Source organism: Phyllobates terribilis, unplaced genomic scaffold, assembly GCF_046119375.1.
Source record: "Phyllobates terribilis strain yellow unplaced genomic scaffold, ASM4611937v1 Scaffold_10__3_contigs__length_209671492, whole genome shotgun sequence".
Lineage (NCBI taxonomy): Eukaryota > Metazoa > Chordata > Amphibia > Anura > Dendrobatidae > Phyllobates > Phyllobates terribilis.
Genome location: NW_027362770.1, coordinates 151,740,739 through 151,754,373, shown reverse-complemented (window position 1 = coordinate 151,754,373; position 13,635 = coordinate 151,740,739). Strand labels below are relative to the sequence as shown.

General features: G+C 41.7%; 1 protein-coding gene across 2 annotated transcripts in view; it reads left to right on the top strand.

Annotated features, from left to right (window-relative positions):
* TSPAN9 (tetraspanin 9) overlaps nt 1–13,635 on the top strand; it is a 692,453-nt gene that overhangs the window by 325,127 nt on the left and 353,691 nt on the right. For both annotated transcript variants that reach the window (XM_073649938.1, XM_073649939.1), the window contains exon 4: nt 9,534–9,601. The gene's annotated coding sequence lies outside the window, so the exon portion shown is untranslated. The remainder of the gene's footprint in view (nt 1–9,533; nt 9,602–13,635) is intronic.

The following is a 13,635-nucleotide window of genomic DNA, read 5'->3' as shown; positions in this document are numbered from 1 at the left end:
TGCAAGTATGGCCGGTATTTATCTTCTCTAGTTCTGACGCTCTGGAACTCCCGTCTGGGGCATTTTCTCATCTCATGTACTGAGTCCTGTCTAGGCCCGTTACCTTCATGAGTTATAAACTCTGGGCCTTTCTGCTAGGTGCCCTCTCCCAGGACCACTGTCTCTTAGTCACTTCTGCTCCGATCACACTATCTCTTTCCTTTCGGTTTCCTCTCCCCCCTGCGACACCCTAGAATGTGGTTCTGCTGATGTTGGAACTTAGATCCACTTTCTATGCACTCCAGGCCCTATCTAATGGTCTAACAGGAACTATCTCTTGTCCCTTCATTTAGCCCCTCTCACACTGGGCTAATCCTAACCATTAACTCTTGCTTTCCCTATCAACTAACTGTTGCTGAGAAGAATACAGCCTCATAAACAACAACACAGATCACTAAATATATAAACATCAAGGATTAGGGTCCTCCATTTTGGAGACATGTGGAGGTCTCAGAGCTAAGATTCACACTTACAGTATAAGACATTTATGGCACATCCTTTGTTATAAGGTGACTATATCCCATAAGGTCTGCGCTTTGCCCAGTAAATCCATAGTCTATGATAATGGAATTTTTTTTTGCACAATCACACTCAATGGTCCATTAAATACACTTGGTTTATTATGTATAAATTCATTTTTTTTATTGTCTTTGTTCCCTGTAACTACTGCATTGAGGAAGCGAATATGCTAATTTCATTGTTAAGGCAGTGTTACATATTACAGGTGAGGGAGCGCGGATCCAGTATAACACAGATTGCTTCTAATGGGCTGTGAAACTAAACAGTTCCTGAAATCTCCTGGTGCAAATGACAGCTTCAAACTGTGCCATCTTTGTTCCCTTGTTTGCAATAGGATTAAGCAGCTTTACTGCTGTTGTAAAAGTAACGCTATCAAATTAGCCGCATCTATAAAATCAAATGTTTTCTTTGTTGCCTGTAGACCACCAACTCTATAGATGTGGAATTAATCTTGTGGTGGTCTATACAGGGTGAATACTCTGAAGTAGTTGTAGGGTGAGGAAGCATGACACTGCTGAATGGCTACAAGAGGCATGGAAGACCCATCAGAGTATCAGAGGAGTCTGCTGCAATGACAATAGGTGATGTCACAGCTCACCTCCTCCTCCTTCTGTACAATGAATGATAACACCTCTATATACAGTAGATAACACAGGATCCACCATTCACAATAGGTGATGTCACAGCTCACCTCCTTCCACTCCTATACAATGACTGATAACACCTCTATATACAGTAGATAACACATGATCCACCATTCACAATAGGTGATATCAGAGCTCACCTGCTCCTCCTGTACAATGACTGATAACACCTGTATATACAGTAGATAACACAGGATCCACCATTCACATTAGGTGATGTCACAGCTCACCTCCTGCTCCTGTACAATGACTGATAACTCCGCTATATACAGTAGATAGCACAGGATCCACCATTCACAATAGGTGATGTCACAGCTCACCTCCTCCTCCTGTACAATGACTGATAACACCTCTATATACAGTAGATAACACAGGATCCACCATTCACAATAGGTGATGTCACAGCTCACCTCCTCCTTGTGTACAGTGACTGATAACACCTCTATATACAGTAGATAACACAGGATCCACCATTCACAATAGGTGATGTCACAGCTCACCTCCTCCTCCTGTACGATGACTGATAACACCTCTATATACAGTAGATAACACAGGATCCACTATTCACAATAGGTGATGTCACAGCTCACCTCCTCCTCCTCCTGTACAATGACTGATAACACCTCTATATATAGTAGATAACACAGGATCCACCATTCACAATAGGTGATATGACAGTGACTCGCCCCCTAGGCCGTGGGGCACCCGGAACCGGGCTTCGGTGCGATGCTGGGGGTAGTAGTGGCAACCCGATCCCGTGGCTCAGGGTGGTCAGACCAAGTTGTGGCAGTCTATTTATAGATTTGTGAATGTCCGACTACGCCACCCGTGGATTGCGGTCAGAGATAACCGCCGCTGCAGGGCAGGCCGCTGGGGCTGGTGTAGGTGTGCAGCACAGAGATAGGATAACTCCCCACGGGAAGAGTGTAGCCTCAGGGCAGTGTAGGTGGATGCTGGGGGTGATAGTGCAGGCCGCAATAGTAAGAGTTCAGAGTCCGCTTCAAACAGTTCAGGGTCTTTATGGTAGGAATTATTAATGACCCAACAGGAGTACCGGTTAGGAATGGGCCTGGGTGTCTGAGAGCATTCGGGGAACCCCACTGGTCAGGGTGAGTGTGAAGGCCTACCGTTCTCTCTATGCTCTTTCTGACTATCCCCCTCTTCGTGGTGTAATAGCCCACGTCCCTGAGCTGGCCGTGTACTTCTCACCTGTATGGCTTGCGACTCGGGCCTTGGTTACCTTTTGCTTTCTCCTCGCTGTACTGGTCCCTCTGTGTGGCGGAGCCTTCAGGCTTCTTAGGCCAAGGGACCTGAAATCCCTCGCGGGTTGGTTCTCTGCTACTGGGATAATAACCCTGACAGCCTCGGACCCCAATGTCCAGTTAGAATGGTTCTCTCAGCCAGGACCGGCTCTTGTCGCCTCTGTCCCTGGCTTGCAGTTTCTCCTCTGCCTCACGGACTCCTCAGCTGCTGCTGACCTGTCCCTCTTCTCTGAGAACCCTTCTGGTCACTTCAGAAGTGGGTTCTGGTCTCTCTAACCCTGGCCCAGATCCAGCTTTTATAGGGCTGCCAGCTCCCCCTACTTGCCTGGGCCAGGAGGTGCTGCATGCTAATGGTCCCTAACCAGGGAACCTCCCTCCTGCTCTCAGACACAGATTATTGTTTGTGGCATCCAGGCCTGGGGTGACACAACAGCTTACCTCCTCCTCCTCCAGTACAATCACTGATAACACCTCTATATACAGGAGATAACACAGGATCCGCCATTCACAATAGGTGATGTCACAGCACACCTCCTCCCCCTCCTGATCATGCTTAGATAATGCTTCTATATAAAGATAGTGTCTGAGCCAGTCTATTGCTCCTAATGTCCATGTAGTTGCTGAAAAGAACATGAAGTAGGCCTAGTGGTCAGAGTGTAAATGTAAGATTTTTTTCTATATAGATATTGATGTAAACATAATAAAAAATACTTTTAACATAGAAAATCTGATTTGAGCAATGAGATAATGTCTGATGATACTTTTTCTCTGAATACTTTAACCAGTTCAGTTGGACATGGTGGACAGATCCTTTAAACCAGTTGACATGGTTTTGTGTCTCGTAGACCCATGCCAGATTTGGTAGAACCCTACGTCTTGAGATTTTGGCTGTGTTGGATGTACTGGAAAGTATTTAGCAGTAGACCAGAGGTCTTCAATCTATGTTGGAGAACCAAAGGCTATAGACCACTGGAATAAGCAATAAACCATAACTGGTGTAAAAAACAGAGTCAAAAGACGTCTCGTCAACAAACGGTGAACTCTGAGGAGAACCATAACACTTGAGATTTTGGCTGTGTTGGATGTACGGGATAGTATTTTGCAGTGTTGGAGAACCAAGAATCTGTGTTGGAGAACCAAAGGTTATAGACCACTGGAGGCCATGCTACCAAAAGACGTCTGGTCAACAAAGGGTGAACTCATTGAGAATAACCGTATGACTTCTATTTCTTCCGTAATGGTCTCCTACTATGGATGACATCGTTTTTTTCTTTGGTAGCCATTGGTCTAGAGCAGCAGACAGGAGACATCTCCTTCTCTCCGAAGAACCAAACATAACATTGCCTCGCACCTGAGCCGTATGATTGCACATTACAAGAATTCGGAGTCTTATTCCCCCAGTAGATAGATTGATGTATTAGTAGCCTAAACTCTCAGACATTTTGGCACTGTTTCCACTGTGTGTAGTGTCTGATCTGTAGCCACCGAACTCCCTGTAATTATTTTATTGTGTGCTTCATGGAGGGTCGACGGGCTTAGCTACAGAATTGTCCTCAGAGGGAAAGTCTGTTTTTTGTAACTTTTCATGATCCACAAGCTGGAGGTAAGACTTTGCAGTAATCCCAATTTAGTAAATGGAAGACAGATAAGTGCTAATGTTCTCTGCAACTTATTTCCTTTGAAAGTCGAAACCAAAATCCTTTTTCCCATACATCCTATTCACCTGAGATATTGGGGGTGCTTGATGGGCTCCATATAACTGCCGTCATATATAGCTGTCACATTGGGGAACTCTACGTATAAAAGGATTCTTCCATAAAATATTTCCCATCGGTATGATCGCTGGGGGTCCAACTGATGGGATTTGAACTGATCGAGAGAGTTGGGGTCTCAAAGTCTCCTGTGTGAATGGAACAATAGTGAGCACGTGCAACCTCTGCTCCAATCACGGTCTATAGGAGTCGTGGTTGCACATGCTCACTACTGCTTCGCTCACATAGAGGACTGTGGGCCTCCCAATTTCAAGATCTGACGTGATCTCAACAGCTGGACCTCATCGATTATACATATCTCGTGTGTAGGTGCTTGATGTTTTTCGTACAACCTCTGTATTGTTAGGGAAGTTCACTAGTGTAGTCGTCCAGAGTTGTAATGATGGTGGTTGAGTGGCTGAGATAATCAAGTATGGGTGAGACAAAGGGAACATCAAGAAATGACACACCAGCAATAGTTATTGTATGATTTTCAGTGGACTCCCCTCCGGATCTTAGGGTGTCTCTTTCTAAGACTTCTCTTGAAAGCGGGTAGACTCAGTTTCCCACCCATCAGGCTACCCGATCACCATGGAGAGATCCTTCCTTAGACTCCTAAAGCACATTTCGCCGCTGGACTGCATAGGTTCATCATGAGGTCGACGATAGGTTAACCTCTTGACAAAACCGCAGTCCAACGGTGAAACGCGCGTCGAGGTTCCTCTGTGCCTAACTTAATGACCAGGATGTCTCAAGGTATTATTGGGAGGCCATATGTTTTGCTATTTCGATTTTAAGGTACTATATTAGATAGTTTTGCCTCTTTATTAGAATTGGCATTACTTAATGACATCCTCTTTTTTTTATACTTTGTGCTCAAGAACAAAACTATAGACAGTCCAGAATCAGATATGCCAGATCCTTATCTCCCCCCATAAACATCTGTCAAAGTAGATTCAGCGCCCCATAGAACCCCTCAATATCAGTGGGTTTGGCCAAAATTAGTCTTATGCATATGGGAGCGTCTTCCTTTGGATTTGCCCATCCTAGCTACTACTCATTTTCTCTATCGCCTTTGATGCCAGCTTCCAGCAATTCCCTGGCTTGAACCAGCAAGAGAATCACGTAATATTTTATAGGCTCATACCCAAGTTCTCAAGCAAGCCGGAATATTACCCCCTTATAGATACATAAATCCACGCCTAACACTTTGGCGCCATCTTCTGCACCTCCCCGTCAAATCACACCAGGCTTCTTTCTAAAAAGAAGAACTGTGATAATAGCCTCCAGCAAGAATACCTTGAGACATCCTGGTCACTACGTTAGGCACAGTGGAACCTCGACGCGCGTTTCTCTGCTGGACTGTGGTTTTGTCAGGAGGTCAACGTATCATCGACCTCCTGATGAAACCACGCAGTCCAATGGTGAAACATGCTTTGGGAGTCTGGGTAAGGATCTCTCCATGGTGATCGTTTAGCCAGATGGGTGGGAAACTGAGTTGGGAGTGCCGACTCTTTTAGGTGCCATGTCACCCACCTAAAAGGAGACACCACAAAAAGAGGAAAGCAACACCAACATAATAAAACATAACATAGAGAGTAAAAATATACAGCAAGAGCATATGTACAAGATAATACAACATGAACGCTGACCAAAAGAGCAACCCAATGGACGAGCAACACATCTGTTTTTTTCGAATACCCACCTGGTTTCTACATTATCCCTTATTGAGATTTTTCAATTATTACATCAATAACCTCTAAAATAAAAGTCCAGTTCCAGCTCCATTTCCATTGCAGCTGGACATGCATGCAGAATATCACATAGTGTAAAATGCACGTTGCGAGCGTTGTCGGCTTCCCGCTGTACCTGCGGTTGGTTTACAGTTTAATTTTAAGTTGATATTCACATCCAAGGTTATAGAAAAGGACAATGAGTTGTAAATAAATGGATGAATTCATGAATAAGGAATGCAAAGATGATCACTTGTCAGAAGCCGTGGACCAAAGCGGTCTTTTTTTCGCAGGGTGAGATGCCGAAAACTCTTCTTTGGTGATAGAAATAGCAGAAATGGTCACAATATATTAAAAAACAATTCTAAACATTGTGACAAATTTACCCAATTATTATTATAATTGTTATTATCATCATCAATTTATGCGGCACATCGTCAAAACTAGTGTTAGTGCGCAATGGTCACAATAAAAGTCCAATAAAATTCAGAATTGTTTGGTATCTATTTATCTATCTCTCTATTATCTATCTATGTATTATATATGTAGCTATAAAAACTGGCTAGCACCTCCAAACAGAATAAAGCAAGTGTGAACAGATGTAAGCTGCTGTGACTACATAATATGCAAAAAAAAAAGCATACAGCAGCACTCTGTAAGCACTAAGATGCATGCAAACATTGAATATATGACATTTGGACTGCATTACTGCTGTATATACTTATAAAAGTTACTTAGCTTACAAATTGGTCAATTCATATGTGCCCACCAGCCTTGACAAGACGCACATTTCTCTGGTAAGACCCTAAACCTAATATTTATCACAAATGCTTCTACCAGCTAAAAGCCTACAAATAGCTGATAGGATTCACCAATTGGGAGAGGCATGATTGATAAATATTAGGTTTAGGGTCCCATTTAATAAAGGTCACGTTTTTGTGGCTTGTGGTCTCTCATTAATTGCCTATTATTTTTTTTCCAGTTTATGGGTAGAGTTTTGTTATTCCAGATGTTTTCGGCTGATTCTTCATGGGCGACTTTTTAAAAATTCTCAAAATGTGATTTAACTCCACTCCTGTGCCCCCCTGGAGTGATTTTCTGCACATCAAGGCAAAAATATTCAAAAAGTTGCAAAACTAATGATTAAGATTGGAAAAAAGCCCATTTTTTACTTTGTGCAAATTTTATTTTGATGAATTTGTCACAATAAACATCAGCAAATGCCACGAGAAAAAAAAGAAAACCACAAATGATGAATCGGGGCAAGTGTCTCCATACCATAAATGCTTCCAAATGGTACTATTGTTTATAGAGGCAAAGATACACTAAAAAGGCGTCTGTCATTAGGATCAACCCCCGTAAGCCATTTACATGGGCATTCTGGTCATAGAAAGTAGAACAAAATGATACCTTGATATCTGCGTTCTGATGTCTTATTCCAGCGAAATCCACATTTTTTGTTTATGCAAATGAGCTGTTAAGATCTATGGGCCGGACATAGATCTCCCCAAGAATCTATCTCCAGAGATTATTGTAAATGAAAGGGGGAGTTATCAGTGTGATATGTAATGACTGACAGTCTACTCCAGGGATGTCAAACTCAAACACACAGAGGGCCAAAATGAAAAACTTGGACAAAGTCGTGGGCCAACCAGTATAATGTATATATTATACAGTATAATGGGACCCACATAGTCCGCCATACAGAATAATGGGCCCCACATAGTTCTCAATACAGTATAATGGGCCTCACATAGTTCTCCATACAGTATAAGGCCCCACATAGCCCTCCATACAGAATAATGGGCCCCACATAGTCCTCCATACAGAATAATGGGCCCCACATAGTCCGCCATACAGAATAATGGGCCCCACATAGTTCTCAATACCGTATAATGGGCCCCACATAGTCCTCCATACAGTATAAGGCCCCACATAGTCCTCCATACAGTATAATGGGCCCCACATAGTACTCCATACTGAATAATGGGCCCCATATAATCCTCCATACAGTATAATGGGCCCCACATAGTCCTCCATACAGAATAATGGACCCCACATAGTCCTCCATACAGTATAATGGGCCCGACATAGTCCTCCATACAGTATAATGGGCCCCACATCGTCCTCCATACAGAATAATGGCCCCACTTAGTCCTCCATACAGTATAATGGGTCCCACATAGTCATCCACACATAATAATGGCCCCACTTAGTCCTCCATACAGTATAATGGGCCCATATAATCCTCCATACAGAATAAGAGCCATACACAGTCCTCCATACAAAATAATGGGCCCCACATAGGGGTGGTGGTTCTGGTGTTGCGGGCCAAATAAAACCACCCTGCGGGCCAGATTTGGCCCATGGGCCAGAGTTTGACACGTATGGTCTACTCTCATAATTACACATAACTCTGCAGTGAGAGCAGAGTTAACACAGTACAGCAGAAGTGAAATTTGTCCCATTACAAACACATTTGCAGCAGCACTTGCCTTCTCATAGTGCTGTCATATCTTCTGCAGAGTTGTACCTGATTGTAACTAACACAGTAAAGCGGAGTTGAACTTTGCGTCATTACAAACACAACAAACACATTTGTAGTTGTCCTCTCACAGTGCTCCGGTTTCTATCTCACAGGCGACCAGTGTAGGTTAAGAGCAGTACAGTAGAGCTGACAGCACTGTGAGAAGACAACTGCAAATGTGTTTGTAATGAGACAAGGTTCAACTCTGCTGTACTATGGTAGCTCTGATCTCATTGCAGAGCTGTGTGTGATTATGAAAGCAGACTGTCATTACATGTCTTACACTAATGACATATTTTATTAAAATAATCTCTGGAGGTGGATTCTCAGGGAGATCTATGTCCGGCCCATAGATCTTAACAACTCATTTACATATTAAGAAAAATGTGGATTTCTCTGGAATAAGACCTCGGATCTCAGATATAAAGGTATCATATTATTCAGCTTTTTATGACCTACTTGTCTATATAGACGGCTTAGGAGGTCTGATCCTACTGACAGATTCCCTTTACTCTGTCTCCAGTTGGCGATGCATTATGACAGTGCGCACCATCTGGAGGCCAAAGCTAGAAAACTACAGCATGGGCAAATTTATTCGTCCCTAGTCATAAATAGTCCACAGACTGGCATATTATATATATATATATATATATATATATATATATATATATATATATATATAAAACTATAGACATGTTTTATAAGTAAAATAATGGATTTAACAAAAGTTTGAATGTAATTAACGAAAATGATAAAGTCCTAATAACCGGCATGAAAATTCTTGATCCCCCCATTCATGACTCTCTGCTTCCCAGCTCCAATGACTTTGAAGCACGCAGTTATATTTCTTCCTTGACAGTATTATTTAGTACCTGCATTATTATTTATTGGATAAATGTAAGAAAAAGTGGCTTCATAAAGAGAAATGTATATCTGCTTCCATTTTCCCCGCACAGGCAATTCTTCTTGTATCTTTCTCTCTAAATAATAGAATACTCGGCTTTTGTTCCGTGACCTCTTTTTTTTTTACGCTTTTTTTCTCTAATCTTCCATTGCAGGACTCGTCGGTGTGCAGACCCGAGGATTGATTCATTTGCAACATCTGGATATCCAATTATAGAAGCAGGTGAGTTGTAAGAGCAAACAGAAGGTCAGAGAAAAAACTTTATTTTATAGGAATCACTCAAGGAAGATGATTTAATGGACTTTTTATTTCAGAAATATTCATTATGGCATATAGATGTTGAGGAAGTTACGTTTTCTAATACAGGGCCCTAATGTGGCACCCATAGTCGTTTATAGGGTCTGACTGATGCATGTTCCTTCAGGTGCTGTAAAAAAAGGGGTTTAATACTATTATTTTTTTTGTTTGTTTCCATGATTCATCGTGTCACTTGCCATAACTACACACATTTAGTTTCTGGTGTAAATGCCGCTGTTCTCCTGAATCCGGTGATGTTTTTCTTTTCTTCCTGCGCCTCTCCGTTCCTGAGATATGGCCCCTTCTACCCTGTATATAGATCTAATTTTGTTAGGCAAGTGGGTGTGGTCTTCATGAAGACCAAGCCCTCTTGGCTTATAGGCCTAGCTTTATATATAGGGAAGATGGGTCCATATCTCAGGAACGGAGAGGCGCAGGAACAAAAGAAAGACATCGCCGGATTCAGGAGAACAGCGGCATTTACACCAGAAACTAAATGTGTGTAGTTATGGCAAGTGACAGATCTTCTTTTAAGACATTTTCAATTTACTCACTGTTGAAATAGTACTCCAATTTGTATATCTTGACCTTGGTCATTCTGTTCCGACCTTTTAGCCTCTATAAAGTCCTTTACACCGTTCCCAAAAGTCACCCCCCAGTTGACAGGATGTCAGTAGTCACAAGTCTCCTTCTGTCAAACTGTAAATTTTCCAGTGACACAATTTTGGAACCTCAATCTCATAACTGAGAAGGCACACTGTTCCTATGACAGCGGAAAGGTGCATTGTACATAGGGTGGAAATTATTTTTAGCATGAAATAGATAATGTTAACTGTAGATCCTTAAAGGGAATCTGTCAATGGGATCAACCCTCCTAAGTCACCTATATGGGAATGTAGTTCATGGGAAGCTGAATAAATTGATACCTTGATATCTGCGATCCGATGTCTTATTCCAGAGAAATCCACTTTTTTCTTAATATGTAAATGAGCTGTTAAGATCTATGGGCCGGACATAGATCTCCCTGGGAATCTGCCCCCAGAGCTTATTTTAAATGAAAGGGAGAGTTACCAGTGTGAGACATACAGATAAGGAGAGCAGACTGTCAGTTATTACCTATCTCACACTGGTAACGCTCCCTTTCATGTAAAATAAGCTCTGGAGGCGGATTCTCAGGGAGATCTATCTCCGGCCCATAGATCTTAACAGCTCATTTACATATTAAGAAAAAAGTGGATTTTTGTGGAATAACACATCGGATCGCAGATATCAATATATAATTTTATTCAGCTTCCTATGACCTACATGCCCATATAGGCAGCTTGGGAGGAGGGTTGATCCTACTGACAGATTCCCTTTAATAGAAAATAATGCAGAAGGTGATAAACAAATACAATGGCAGCATTTCCATGAGTGAAATATTTTTTTTTATTTAAAAAAAACAGTCAGAGATTCTGCCCTTGAAGAGTGACTACTAGTGATGAGCGAGTGTGCTCGTTTAACCCTTTCGCCGAACACGCTCAGGTGCTTTCTGAGTATCTTCGGCGTGCTCGTATATTAAGTTCAAGTCCCTGCGTCTGTATGATTTATAGCTGTTAGACAGTCTCAACACATGCAGAGATTGCCTGTTTGTTTGGGAATCCTCACATGTGTTGAGGCTGACTAACAGCCATAAATCATGCAGGGACTCGAACTTAATATACGAGCACGCCAAAGATACTCGGAAAGCACCTGAGCATGCTCGGCGAAAGGGTTAAACGAGCACGCTCGCTCATCACTACTGACTACATTTTTTAATGTATTATTTATCGATCGGCCTTTGCAAAAGTTTTTGTAATATACTTCAATACCTTACATTGCCCCAAAGACATTTTCCCACAGACTATGCTGCCGTGCTGTTTTAACTGCCTAGTTTGTGCTCTCGAAGAATCTTCTTTCTACTGCCGCTCAACAAGAATCCATACTCTACTTACAAACAGAATTTAGGAATTCCCATGTCTGAGTCTCTCTTCTCCCTTCCCTTGTAATTGGCCAAGGAACATTCGTAATACAGATTGTTTGGAAATAGAGATCTGATGTTGGTTGAGTAGCAGTTGAAAGAAATTAAGATTAAAAGCGTCTCTTATGTTATTCTCGTTGCTCCCCTGAGTATCCAGTTTTGTTTCTTTTTAATCCACCATCTGGTTCCAGAGCTATGCACCTTTTTTATTCAGTGCTAATTTTTATGGTCTTTACCTAAAAGGGGCGTGGCTCCAGGGGAATAGGGCAGAGAAGCCTAAAGACACACCCCCGAGGACCCTGCAAGTGATGTCCCTAATAAGACACGCCCCTGAGGATCCTGTAAGTGCTGTCCCTACTAAGACATGACCCTGAGGATCCTGTAAGTGCTGTCCCTAATAAGACACTCCCCGACGATCCCGTAATCTCATTTTATCATACATTTAAGAAAAAAATTAACAAAAAGTAGACTTATACCCCAAAATAATAATCAACTCGCATCCGGCAAATCTAAAATATATTTTCTTCATCTCTTTGGCTTCTTTGGAACATTTTTGACACCGGTTACTCAAAAAAACAAAAAACTTTTAAGATAGTATATGGGAGAATTGGGAGAATTCCTTCAGGATGCAGGTGGGAAGGTCCCTGATATATTTGCTGTCGCGGGACACATGAAGGATATATTATTTACGTTCAGTGGTCTCCAGAGTTTCTAATCAATGGTGAAGGTGGAAGGTTGGATATTGTCCATGGTTTAGTTGATGATTTTTTGTCTTTGCCATTTCATGTTGTGACATTAATATTGATTTTAGAAGATGTTAGAATGATGTTCAAGAAGGTTGATAATTTGGACACTATTTCGTGTCCATATTGAAAGTGTTGGCCAGAATTAGAAAAATATGACCACCTTCTTCCAAAAAAACGAGGGTTCCGTGTGCGGTTATCTTTTTCCGTATGAACTTCAAAGGAGCTTTCCCGTAATACCAGGAAGCACCCATGGACCGTCGTGTCACAGCCTTGATTTTCTAATTCTAGAGAATCCCTTTAAGACTTCTACGGAGGTGAACTTTTCTCAAACTAGATCCCTTTCGGTTTGGTAAGAAAGTTTGGGCTTTTATTCTTCACTTGATTTTTTTTTTTACTTTCTACAAATCGGATTTCTCTTTGTTTTTCTTGTTTTATTAAAATATGCAATTTTATTATTTTCTTTTCAAAGATTTCTTTAAATTGCCTTTTGGTGAATTTAACACTTTTGCCGTAAGACTGTACGGGGGTCTAACGATGTTTTACTTGTTCAATCGTTCAGTTTATGATTTGCAGAATATATCAGTAGCTCACAAATTATATTGTACCTTCAGAAATCTTTGACGTTGTTCTTGGTAATATAATAAGGATTTCATTACATGCATCTTATTTCTCAGAAGGACTCAAAATGAACATTAACTGCAGATTTCTTGCTTGTCCTAACAATAAAAAATCTCAAAATTAGGTTGGTTGAGCGAATAAGAAAACATGTCGAAAGCCATATAATGGGGTCCAACTTAAAGGGTTATTCCCCCCAAAATAACAAGTTATCCCCTATGCCAAGGATAAGGAATAACTTGCTGATCACTGGGGGTCTAAATGCTGGGACCCCCAGTGGCTTTAGATCCTCCAGAACAGAGCCGTGTAGCCCCATCCTGAATGGAGTACGGAATCCGCTGCATTCATTGCCTATGAGACTGTCAGTCCCATAGACAATGAATGAAATGAAGGCCACACATGTGTCAGGAAGTGACTTAAGTGCTCAGATTTTAGGGTAGTTAAGCCCTGATTTCGGGATAACAAATTATCTCACGGATAGGATCGATTTTTGGGAATAACTCTTTAATATCATGCCCATACCCATCGGGGCTTTAATTCCATGCTGTCCTTTTTTTCAGATCTGGGGTAGGTGAACAAACAATATGCACTTTTTTGAG